At 41.4% G+C, this 13,637-nt stretch overlaps 1 non-coding gene across 1 annotated transcript; it reads right to left on the reverse strand.

The window, feature by feature from the left end:
- Positions 1-12,524: 12,524 nt before the first annotated feature.
- TRNAM-CAU (transfer RNA methionine (anticodon CAU)) lies at positions 12,525-12,597 on the reverse strand. The gene has a single exon. It is a non-coding gene; the product is annotated as a tRNA-Met (tRNA).
- Between the last annotated feature and the right edge of the window lie 1,040 nt (positions 12,598-13,637).

Below are 13,637 nucleotides of genomic sequence, written 5' to 3' on the forward strand. Positions count from 1 at the left end.
TGGTGCAATTAACACAAAACGCTACCGTCACCTGTGTATATCCAGCACTAAACGACTGCACTGCACGCGGTCCTAGAACAAACGCGTGAATAAATGAAAATGCCAACTCGTGAGGCTCCAAGCAGAGGTACTGGTAACTTCAGTAAATCAGAGTGATTGCCCTGCTGTAAAAGGCATGTGAATGTGAGAAAGAGACGGAGAGGGAGTGCTGTGTGCTGAGCGTCTGCGCATGAGAATGAAGGAGCCTCTTGCTGGTGCAAATGTCCTCTTCATGGCCACCTACATGCAAATAACTCTGCAGCATGGCAGTCACGTGCCTTACCTTTCTCAAATCACTCTTTAAATATGCTTTTCTATTGTCCCTGAAACTGCACTTACACTATCAGACCATGGACGCAAATTCCAAGTTTAGCAAAAACCATCCAAATGACTCTAATGCCCTCACCTTTGCCAACAGAGAAAGTGCTCTTACTTCCCTCCCCACATACCCTTCTTGGTGGCCTCCTGTCACACACAAGTCATCAGAGGTAGGGGAGACCTTAAACTGCTTTCAGGATAATTGGTCCATTTTACAGATAATGAAACTGACTCAGAGAATTCAGTTGTCCATAGTTACACAGCTGCTTTCCTTTTGAAGGCTGCTCTTGATCATCCCTATAAGTCATCATAATCTCTATTAGAGTGACTTAACCATCACCATAGTCAAAGATTATCAACATAAGAAACCAGAGCTGTGCAGAAATGTGACAAAGGAGCACAATTTAACTGATACATCCTGAGTCTAAGAAGGCCCTTGATTCCATGAGTTCTGGGTTTTGTTCACCTATTCATTTAAGATGTATATGGCAAACTTCCCTGGTGATCCAGTGGTTAAGATTTCACCTTTTAATGCAGGAAGTGTGGGTTCAATCCCTGGTCAGGAAGTTAAGATCCTACATGCCTTCAGGATGAAAAACCAAGACATACGACAGAAGCAATACTGTAACAAATTCAATGAAGATTTTTTAAATGGTCCACATTTTTTTAATCTTAAAAAAAAAAGATAAATGTTATAAAAAGCCAGGACTTTTTGCCTATTTTTTCACTGATAATGTCCCAAGCCTAGAACAGCAGGTCAGGAAGCAACAGTTAAAACTGGGCATGGAACAATAGACTGGTTCCAAATAGGCAAAGGAGTACATCAGGGCTGTATATTGTCACCCTGCTTATTTAACTTATATGCAGACTACATCATGAGAAACACTGGGCTGGAAGAAGCACAAGCTGGAATCAAAACTGCTGGGAGAAATAGCAATAACCTCAGATATGCAGATGACACCACCCTTACGGCAGAAAGTGAAGAGAAACTAAAGAGCCTCTTGATGAAAGAGAAAGAGGAGAGTGGAAAAGTTGGCTTAAAGCTCACCATTCAGAAAACTAAGATCATGCCATTTGGTCCTATCACTTCATGGCAAATAGATGGAGAAACAGTGGAAAGTGTCAGACTTTATTTATTTAGGCTCCAAAATCACTGCAGATGGTGACTGAAGCCATGAAATTAAAAGATGCTTATTTCTTGGGAGAAAAGCTATGACCAAGCTAGACAGCACATTAAAAAGCAGAGACATTACTTTGCCAACAAAGGTCCGTCTAGTCAAGGCTATGATTCTTCCAGTAGTCATGTAGAGACGTGAGAGTTGGACTATAGAGAAAGCTGAGTACTGAAGAATTGATACTTTTGAACGGTGGTGCTGGAGAAGACTCTTGAGAGTCCCTTGGACTGCAAGGAGATCCAACCTAAAGGAGCTGGATCCTAAAGGAGATCAGTCCATCCTAAAGGAGATCAGTCCATCCTAAAGGAGATCAGTCCTGAGTGTTCATTGGAAGGACTACTGTTGAAGCTAAAACTTCAGTACTTTGGCCACCTGATGCAAAGAGCTGACTCACTGAAAAAAAACCCTGATGCTGGGAAAGATTGAAGGCGGGAGGAGAAGGGGATGACAGAGGATGAGATGGTTGGATGGCATCACTGATTCAATGGACATGAGTTTACATGAGTAAATTCTGGGAGTTGGTGGTAATGGACAGGGAAGCCTGATGTGCTGCAGTCCACAGGGTTGCAAAGAGTTGAACATGACTGAGCAACTGAACTGAACTGACTAAGAACATTATTTGCCACTTAGTAGGTTCTCAGTGTATTGCTGAATAAGTGTTTATTGGGCATTGCTTTAAGTACCATATTTAACATATTTAGTCACAACTACCTTATGAGATGAATTTCAGTATTTTAAGTTTATAGATGAAAAATCCGAAGCAGAGAGAATTAAAATAATTTGCTTGAGATCACATGGCTACTAAGACTTGGTGATCAGATTAAACCCAAGAAGGCTAGTTCCAGAGCTTAAACTCAAAACTAGGTATGAATCATAGGTGAGAGACGTACCAGTCACCAATTTCTATGTAATAAAGCAACCCAAAGTTGATGGCTTAACTATTCACAATAGCCAAGAGATGGAAATAACCTAAATGTCTATCAACAGATAAATAAATTAAAAAGATACGGTGCATATATACAATGAACTACTACTCAGTCATAAAAATAATGAAATAACGCCATCTGCAGCATCATGGATGGAACTAGAGATGATTATTCTAAGCAAATCAAACAGAGAAAGACAAATCCCATACGATATCATTTACATATGGAATCAAAACCATGACACAAATGAACTTTTATGAAACAGAAGGAGACTCACAGACATAGAGAACAGACTTGTGGTTGCCAAGGGGGCTGGAGGTGGGATGAGCTGGGAATCCGGGGTTAGCAGATGCAAACCGTTATTCACAGAATGGATAAACAAGGTCCTGCTGCACAGCACAGTGAACTATATTCAATCAGTTCTGTTCAGTTCAGTCGCTCAGTCGTGTCCGATTCTTTGCGACCCCATGAACCGCAGCACGCCAGGCCTCCCTGTCCATCACCAACTCCCGGAGTCCACCCAAACCCATGTCCATCGAGTCGGTGATGCCATCCAGCCATCTCATCCTTTGTCGTCCCCTTCTCCTCCTGCCCTCAATCTTTCCCAGCATCAGGGTCTTCTCAAATGAGTCAGCTCTTCACATCAGGTCAATATCCTATGATAAACGATATGGGTTCCCACGAGGCTTAGTGGTAAATAATTCACCTGCAATGCAGGAGACGCAGGTTCAGTCCCTGGGCTGGAAAGATCCCTAGAAAAGGAAGTGACAACCCACGCCAGTATTCTTGCTGGGAAATCTCATGGGCAGATGAACCGTGGGGTTGCCAAGAGTCAAACATGACTAAGCAACTAAGAAACAACAAAAATATAAATCATAATGGGAAATAAAATTATAAAAAGAAAAAGTTGATAGCTTAAACAACCATTTTATTTGCTCACAGTTTTATTGGCCAAGAATTCAGAAAAAGTTCAGCCAGGTCCTTTGTCTCTGATCCACAGAGCTTTATGTACAGTAATTGGGGCTGAGGGGTCTATGTCCAAGATGGCTTCTTTTCCCCATGTCTGGTGCCTTAGCAGGAGTGGCTAGAGAGCTGAGTACAGCTGGAGCCCTCTCTCTCCCAGGGTTTGTCTGTCCACATGAAGGTGAAGGATTCCAGAATGAGTATCTTAAGAGATATGAAATGGAAACTGCTTTAGCCTGGGCCTGTACACTTACGCTGGAAACTGTCCCTTCCACCATATTCTTTCAGCCTATTGGTCTAAGCAGCCACAAAGCTGTTCTCTCAGGGGAAACCCACTTTTCCCTGGGAAGTGTGTTATAGAATCTGTGGCCATTTTTCATCCACCAAAATGGAAGGCCAACCTAGTAAGTAGATAGTCCCCACTAACTTCACACATTTTTATTGACACGTAATATTCAGACTCATAGTGCTAGGAAGAATGCTCTTCAACAATGAAGCCCCAAGGTCATCCACATGTTAGAAGACTGTTTTGTTATTGTAACAAGATTTCACCACAACAAAACCTAAAGAAGAATTTCCTAATCTTAATACAAATCCTTGAAACCAAGCTTTAATTACTTTGATTGGGAGGAGGGGCGTCTCTTCAGTCATTTTAATATGAATTTTATGTTTCCAGATGCTCTATCCTAGTTTTAGGAGGAAGTGTTTCTCATTATCATAAAATTTACATGCTCATACATTTCACTGAAAGACTTATTCTTTCTAGGTGATAATAAACAATTTGGTAATTTGAAGGAAAAACGTCACAGAAATAACTACAAAAAGATACTACAGAAATCTCCAGGAGAAGACAGGCAGGGTGGTTAGGCGGAAAGAATAAAATTCAGCTCTATTCCTAATTCATCCCGCATCTTTAGAAGATTGCTCAACTTCTGGGAACCTAAGTTTAACTGGACAGTTTCCAGCATAAGTGTGATTTGTTCTGACATTAGCAGAAAGTGAGAAGCAACAGTATCACCTTTAAGTCAAGGCAGATGAGAACCCAGACCTACCTAAATTCAAAGCCTAAATTTTTAATTTCTTCCCAATATGGATTCCTTCATTTTTTACCAATACATTAAGGCCCTATCAAGGTCTAAAATATTTTGACTATTATAGCTCTTGTGAACAAACTCTGGAATTCTGAAACTGGTGTTCAATGCTCCAGAAGATGACATTGAAAACAGGAATACAAGTAATTGAATTTATATTGATTAAAAAGAAACCACAAAATATTTCCTGTTGTATTCATGTTCACTGAATTTGGGATTTTTCTTTGTTTTTTAAATTGTTTGATTGATTGCCATTACGTAGACTCATGTCCTATAGATTCCAAGTCAATGAGTTTGGGGTGAAGGAATCAGACACAAATGATTCAGGTTTGTTTCATCTTTGGTCAAAGTTCACTGCTCTTTACAGACACAGTTCCTACAGATTCAAACCTAAAATTCATCTGAATAATGTGGAGGAGCCCAAGTATTGGTCCCTACTAAAATACCCAGGTTTGTTTACTAGTACTGGTTTGTTCAAATTTTAGACTGGTTAGTAAAGCATATGTGTCATGCTCCTGAAAAACTCTTGAGTTTTGCCCACTCTGTCTAAAAAAGAGAGTTCCAGTGAGGTTTGGAATTCATGAACATCAATGAGAACAGGAAGAAAGAAAGTGAGATTAATTAAAGTTCTACACATGGGATATTCAGAATGTCCTAAAGGCAGATGTTTACCTGCAATTAAAAAAAAAAAACTGCAATAACAATAGCAAGAACTCTTCCTCTAAAATAAATTGGATAAACGAGAGAAAAACAGGGGAGCTAGAGTGAGTTTGAATGTGGACAGCACTCCACGGGTTGGCATTAGGAGTCCCAAAGCAAAGAGTTCAGATTCTTGCCTGTTGTACCAGAAGAGAAATCTGATAGTCAAGCAGTCCCCTCCAAATCCAGAGTTCCCTTTTGCTTCCATTCTCATATCTGAAACGGAACCACTATGCCTACTGCTTGCCAGAAAAAGATTAAAAAAAAAAAAAAATGAGAAATGTGGTAACAGAGAAATTTGAGATAGTATATCCAAAAAAAAAAAAAAAAACCTGTTATCTTCAAAAACCTTGAGAAAGTTTATATATCCATTAAACAAGAATAGGATAGTACATAAAAGGAATAAACAAATTACATATAAAGACAAAGCAGAAGAAATCCCTTGGAACACAGAACAAAGTAACAAGTAGGGCAATCTAGTAGGGAAGCATCTACTTATATTTATGCTTATAAAGAAGGAGGCAAATATCTCTCCAGAAGTAATATACCAGATAGTGAGCTATTTGCCCCTGGGGAGGAGGACTGACTGGACTAAGAGTAATATCTTTTATGTTACACACTTCTGAATTATAAGCATTTACTAGTTTCTAATTAAAAATATAATCCTTGCTTTAGCCTCACTCTTACCAAACAATTCTAAGTGGCCATTACCACACAGGCCTCACGGCAGAGTGTGTAACACAGTGCCCCTCTGAGAAGATACTCCCACTTCTGTTAATCAGGGGTCTTTTTGAGGATTTCATTAAACTGAATTAACACTTTAGAGCAGACTTTCTCAAAATGAAGCTTTCCCCGGGCATTTACTATACCAGAACTTCTACAGATGAAGCCCCAACACTGCATTACAACAAGCCTCTCAGGTGATCCTCCACACACCCAAGTTATGAGAACCCCCTTTTAGGGCCCAGTTCTGTCTGGGACAATAGATGATACCGAGCCGCCCAGGCACTGCCCTCCTCCAGAAGCCAGCACCTTCCCACGCTAACATTTCCTGGAGCTGCCACGAAGCTTCTATGAATTCCAGATCAAATTAATGGTTGCTTGATGGTGTCTCCAAATCTAGATTAGTGGACCTTGACCTCTAGAAGAACTGGAGGATTGAGAGATGCTCAAACACACACCTAATTTGGATTTTCCAGATAAAAAACAATACAGTAAAAAGTATAGCATTTGGGGACAGTTCTGGTTTGAGGTAGCCCATGATGTTAAGCTTGAGGATGGAGGGCTAAACCCCAGACCTCCCTTTCTAAGATCAGCATCATCACCTAACATTCTAACAGAAACAAAACAGGCTCCCAAAGCCAACCTAGCATGGAATCCACGCTCTTTAGATGCTGAGTTTTTGTTTACCCCTGAATAAATTCAATAAAGTGCAGTAACCATTATAATAAATGTAGATGTCACTAATTACAACACTAGATTTTAAGTGCAATGCTAGTGTCTCAAGTGGCCTTTAAAACTGAGTAAAATCACAGCCAATTCAAATTTAATTAAAACTATCAGTTTAATTTAGTTTGCCTTTACAATAAAAACTACACTAACCCATTAACTGCATTCTGAATCTCCCATTACACAGAGCAGCCAGCAGCTTGTGGGCCTCCACGACGGTGAATGGCGCAATGCATTCATTTACCTTGTTATCCAGCAAAGTTTCAGTTGTTCTAGATCCAATAAACGAGCAGTTTCTATCTCTGAAAATGAGGCTCTTGGACTTGTTCAGGTAATTCGCCATGTAGTTAGAATAGGCTTTTGTCCAGCTTCTTGTGCTTTTGCAAATCCATCCCCCAGGAGCCGTTATAGATCATGGTCTTCATTCTGTAGCTGAACTCAGAGTTTCCAAGGAGGAGTCTTTGGGAACTGAGTGAAAACACACTGGGAATCTGGACCTGATCTAACTCTAGCTCTGCTTCTACCAAGCTGAGGAGCTCTGCATGAAACTCATCTCTTTTCAAAGACTCAGCTTCCTCTTGTATAGCCTTTGGAGGTTGGAGCAGATTGGTGCTTCCAAAAAATTCTACTTTCATGATCTTAGTCATATCTAGGTACTACCCGTAGTACCTGCAGTTCATATACATGGAGAACAATAAGTTTTTAAGATACCATATGACTCAGCCTAATCCTTGACAGTAATGTTTATGAACTCACATAGTTTAATGCAACAATTACATAAAATTTTCTAATAGATTAAAATAAATTCACAACAACTAAAATTACATGAAATGCTTAGCCAACATCACCATGTACACCCATCCAGCACTATGCATCCCATTTGAAGAATATTAACCTCCCTGACTTCTGAGATCCCTTTCAGCTCCAAGGGTTTGCAAGTCTATGAAAAAGAATGTTGCCATTTGACTCAGGAGAACAAATGCGCACGCACACACACACACACACACACACACACAGAAACTACCTACAGGGCTTGTCTGATTCAGAGCAGAGAGGGTAGTGGCTGTTGAGAGAGAAATGATCAGAAACTAAATTTGGGGACCTATACATTTTATTTTAGAAGAAAGGGAAGGCATCCGGTAGTTTAGCAAATTCACGACAAACTGTTCAATCCAACCAAATGCAGAGGAGAGAGAGATAAACCTTGTAGGAAGGAAGAACTAAGGCAAGAAGAGAAAATGCACAGACCTGTAAACGGATGTGCAATCTTTTACCCACACTACACAAGAGAAACCTGAACGCAGAAGGAACCTGACCACAGCTGTTCAGGCCTGAATGGAGATTTCACTAGGTACACTCCACACCGGGCCATCCTGGACCAAGAATGGCTCGGGGTGATAAAATTACGAGCAAACTACATGCAAATGAGGCAAGGAATGACTGGAGAAGCATGCGTACATGACCTAGTTGGGTGCACCTCATGGGGAGACCTGGGGAGGAACAAGATTATGATGCTGGCAAGGATAAGGTCATTAAGGGAAGGATGTGAGATTTATATAAAAGGATTGACATAAGACTGAGTTTTATAGGGGAATTCTGAGAATCAGGCCATAGCTTCTCCTGGTAACCCTAAGTCAGTGTTGTGATAATCGGGCAACTGGAGATCCACTGTGAGTCGCAGTAAGGAAAATGTTCATGGCCACGGAGGCCCACGTGAGTTGGTACAGAGCAGAGAAGCTGGTTGCTGAGATGCTCTTCCTGTCTTAACAACATCCAAGTGGAGACAGAGCCAGGACAGACAGTCAGCACTGAGAGACTGAATATATAAACAGCCAATGGCCAAACCAGCTATACCACTTGAACATCCAGCCTGGGAGGCCAAACCACAAACTTGGTAGCAATCAATCCAAACCAGGCAGGACTTGGTCAATGATGCCAGCTTCTCTTAATTTTGCCTTCTCTTCCAACTCAGGACCAACGAAAGAAAGCCAAATATGTTCCCAAACCAAGCCCCTAGGATGTCCCGCTCCTAGCTGGCCTGCCCCCAGCCTCCCCAGGAGGACAGCCTTCAATTAGAACACACTGAAGCCTTCCCTTTTCTCACTATACAACTTTCCCTCTCCCCTGCCTGCCTCTGAGTCTTTGCCAAACACCAGTGATGGTGGTTGACTCTCCTGCTGTAACAGGCTTTCTAGTAAAAGGCTTCTGTTTGTTCTTCCTGGGATAGTCATTGTTTACTTCTGCTCTCATCTCCCCAAAGTCCACTGGCTTAATGAGGAGATAGATTATGTGCCTTTGAGCTGTACCCACTCACCCATATGTAAGCCTCAACGTTGCCCTTTTGCTCATGACACAGAACACAACACGCACACTTGTGTCCATGCACACACTACTGGAATAAGCTTGAATCATTCATGGATTCACTTGAATTATTTATGTCCTCATTTCAAGTGTGCTGAAGGCTTCCACCAAAGTCTTCTCTGGTGTGCATTAACCCTGTGTGGGGCAACTGCTTCAATTTATATGATACCCAAGGCAGAAACCAAGTGGAGATAGGTCCCAGCCAGAAAGAGTTAATGAGGACATTGCTGCTGTTGTCTGCTGCTACCCAGGAACTCAGTAACTGTGCTTATGCTGGACTCAACGTATAAACCATTCTCTTGTAAGTCTGAGGTTAAGACCAAGGGTCAGTGAACTGTAACTGGAGATTTGGCCCACTGTTTTGTAAATAAAGTTTTATTGACACACAGCTATACACATTCATTCCCTTATTATCTATGCCAGCTTTTACCCTACAACGGCAGAAAGAGTAGCTGTGACAAAGATGGTATGACCCACCCCGAGACCCATCTTTTTCTGTCCTGTTCTGTCCCTGGGAGCCCCAGAAGACTGCTTCCCGGGTTCCCTCACCTGCTAGCACCCGGATGGGTTTGACCACTGGGAAATACCTGTAGGGAACCAGAATGAGAGACGGGAGAGAGGCCATAGCCTCTTCCCTGCTTCCCCGCATCTATGACGGTATCTGTGCTTTTCCAGGATCACAGCTCCTGTGAGATTTCAGGTTGCCCTAATGCTAGATACACCTGAGGGGTTCACAGGTTTCTTACAGCTAGTGTCTAGGACCTCACTCACAACCCCTCGTCCCTACTTTGTAACCCTGCTCACACTTCAGTCCTTTTGTCTATTCATTCGACTTGAGCAGCCCTGCTCATACCTTGGTCAATAAAGTCCTTCCATTTGAAACTCCATTTGGACCATCTGTTTCTTGCTGGGACCTCGACCAATACAGCACTTGTCTCTCTTTCAATGACTCAAATTAACCAACTGGCCTAACCCACTCACTCAGGACAAAAGGTCGAAACACATTTACCCAATGCATGCATGAACACACAGCACTGTATCAGAGGACAGGCATTTCAAAGTTGACATTTACATTCATAAAAATGTCTTTTAATCAGCCTTGCCCAGCCTCATTCTCATAGCATACTTTAAGGATAAGAACCTCTTTCCACGAGCAGTCTTTATGTAAGGCCGTCCATCCACACGAGATGAACATCATTATAAGCTCGCTCATGAGACTGCAATGTTCCCAAACATTATTGCTACAGTCAACAGTTCTAATGAGTCAGGAGCTCACTGCTCACCAATAAGCAGGACTAGCCTTTTTGTTCTCTTCTGAGTCAATCTCTTTATTGTTTCACTCCTTTGGTAGAGATTGTTTTAATATGCCCCATTTCTGAGCAAATTCTCTCAGCTCATCTTCAAAATTCTGAAATTCCACTTGAGTTCCCACTGGGCTGTGTTTGTTTATAAGGTCACAAAAGGTTTCTTTAAGCTAAATCAAGCTGGGTAGCATTTCTGTGCCTGAAGTTTTCTATAAGCAATATCTGTAGGAAGACAGAGGGGGCTTTAAACCATTTGTAAGAGATTGAGTTCCTTGTCCAGGCGGACCCTAAGGACATTTCTTGCTTGTTTTATTTTAATTTTTTTTATATTGGATGACATAATGGATGTGAACATTCTTTGTGAACCATAAAGACCTTTCTAATGTAGGGGATTAGGACGATGATCTCAGAGTTTGGGAACATCCTGTCCCCTAGGGTTTATTTTATTCCTCATTTTTCAGGGGTCATCAGATTCTAAAGGAGACCAGAACATTTTTCCAAGATCTCCTTTTACTTTTGTGGTAGATTAGAACCTAATTTATAATACAGTGATTCATTCATTTATTTACAGAATACTTATTGGATACCTTCTATATGTCAAGCATGAGGCTGGGGTGCTCAGTGTAAGTAACACAACTCCTGTCCCTCAGCAGTTTAAAATTTATTTGGTTCTCACTCTGTGCCAGGCACAGCACTAAATATACTTCACACACATTATCTCAATTCATCTTTACAAGTACACTAAGTTAATTATATTATCCATATTGTACAGATAAAAGATGTAATAACAAAAACAATGGTGTCAATGATCTGAACATCTAGTTGAGGGCTTACCATGTGACCTAAATGCTTTAAAAGCATCTCAGTTTATCCTCAAAAAAATCCCTAAAAGCATTATACTGTCCCTATTTCTCAACTAATAACTGACATTTATTGACCACTTAATATTGGTAATATGACCCTAAGCACTCCATATGCATTATCTAACTTTTTTCAAGAACACCATGAAAGAGACTATCATCCAAGTGCTTAAGGAACACGCCCTAGTTCATATGGCTAGAATTAGTAGAACTGACCTTCTAACTCAGTTCTTTAGAAAAGCCTATGATCTTATTAACAATGACACTAGACTACCTCTTGAGGACATATTTTATTCCCAGAATAACTGAATTTCCAAGAAAAAAACAAAAAGATGTCAATGTCCACATTGCAGCCAATACTGAAGAAGGAGAGTTGAGAAATACATTTGAAAGTATATACCTTCTCTATTCACCTTACAGGATTTCCAGATGGCTCAGTGGTAAAGAATCTGCTGCCAGTGGAGGAGACCCGGGAAACACAAGCTTGATCCCTGGGTTGGAACGACCACCTGAAGGAGGAAATGGCAACCCACTCCAGTATGTATGCAGGGAAATCCTACGGACAGAAGAGCCGGGTAGGCTACAGCCCTGGAGTTACAAAGAGCCGGACACGACTGAGCACACCCCCACCCCCCCCCCCCCCACACACACACACATACAGCTTACGGTTCTGTTTGTAATTTGGTGTCTTCCACCTTGTAAACTTTTAAATATAGACTGAAATGCATCTTCATTTACCGTAGGATTTGCATTGCTAGTAAACATGGTCTCTAACAGATCACTAGAAAAGAAACATAAAGGACTTAAAGCCTTGAATTCTCCTTAACTCACTGCAAGTACCAATGCTCTCTCGGTAAACTTTGTGCATGCATGCTCAGTTGCTCAGTCATGTCTGACTCTGAAACTCCATGGACTGTAGCCCACCAGGCTCCTCTGTTCATGGGATTCTTTAAGCAAGAATACTGGACCGGGTCGCCATTGCCTTCTCCAGGGATCTTCCAGACCCAGGGATGGACTTGTGTCTCCTGCATTGGCAGGCATATTCTTTACTACTGCACCGCATGGGAAGCCCAGGTAAATCTTTACTTCGTAACATATCAAATTCACTTAAGACTGCCTCTTGAACATTCTTAGAGACAGGTGCAAGAAATATGGAATTTTTGTCTACTATAATGATATCCTGAAAACTACTCTTCAAAACACGTGTGTTTCTTTTTTTTTTTTTTTTAATTTATTTATTTATTTGGCTACACCAGGTCTTAATTGCAGCATGTGGGATCTTCAGTCTTCATTGCAGCATACAGGAGTTTTTTTTTTAGTTGCAGCATGTGGGATCTAGTTCCCTGACCAGGGCTTGAACAGGGGCCCTCTGCATTATGAGTGCAGAGTCTTAGCCACTGGACCACCAGGGAAGTCCCAAAAACACGTGTGTTTCTTACATACACACACACACACTCATTCTACACAGCTGTAAAATGGAATGGAATGCGATGGAGTGCGAAGAGATGAGATGGAATAGAATGAACCAGAATAACAGAATAAAAAGTCCCAAGTTCAAATGGAATGGGACCGCACAGACTAGAATGTCTAGTAATTAAATATAACAGCACGATACAGTATTGTAAAGTAAAATAAAGTAAGAGTAAAAAAATAAAAAATTTAAAAAAAAAAGAAAGAAAAAATAAATATAACAGCATGGAATGGAGTGGAAGAGAACAGAAGAGAGGAGAACGGAATAGAACAGCTGCGTGACATCTGACTTGTTCCAGTATTCTTCTTTCTTTATACTTGTGGTCTCCAAGAGGCAGAACTTGTGTGAACAGCTGGTTCCTAAGAGCCATAGCAGCTCATGCTGGGCTTTGTAGATCAAATTAGGGCCACTCAACAGTGGAGAGTCCACTCCATCAAGGAGACCCTCAGTTCAGAGCATCTAACACCAGGAATTTCCTTTTACTTCCAGGTAGGAGAGAAGCTGGGAAATCCTAAACTGCACATGGTCCCCTTTAAAGCTTTGCCTTCCTTGGAGCTGGAAAGCTCCATGCTCAGGGCTGCTGCTGATGCTGGACATAAAAATATGTCCAGAACAAAGTGCTTTTGAAGTAAAATCACAGATAAAGAGTTCTGGGTCTGGGTAGTCTGCCTACAGCCTTCAGAAACACTACATTAAAGGATCTGGATATTGCTAAGAGGTTATGAAAACCCATCTGACTCTTAGATGTCTCATATCTTCAGAGAAGGCACAGGAACTTCCAGAGAGCACTGTTCTAACAGCCCCCCTGGGTCAGCTTTGGAGCCAGGACTGTTATCCTCCTGAGAGTGACTTTACCCTGCATCATCACGACATCCTTGGGGACTGTATCCTTAAACAGTAGGCTGTGAGCTTGGAAATCAAGAAGGAAGACTTGAGTTCAAGAAAGCTGATCTATTTAAAGGCACTGGTGGGAATGGGGAA

Source organism: Budorcas taxicolor, chromosome 18, assembly GCF_023091745.1.
Source record: "Budorcas taxicolor isolate Tak-1 chromosome 18, Takin1.1, whole genome shotgun sequence".
NCBI lineage: Eukaryota > Metazoa > Chordata > Mammalia > Artiodactyla > Bovidae > Budorcas > Budorcas taxicolor.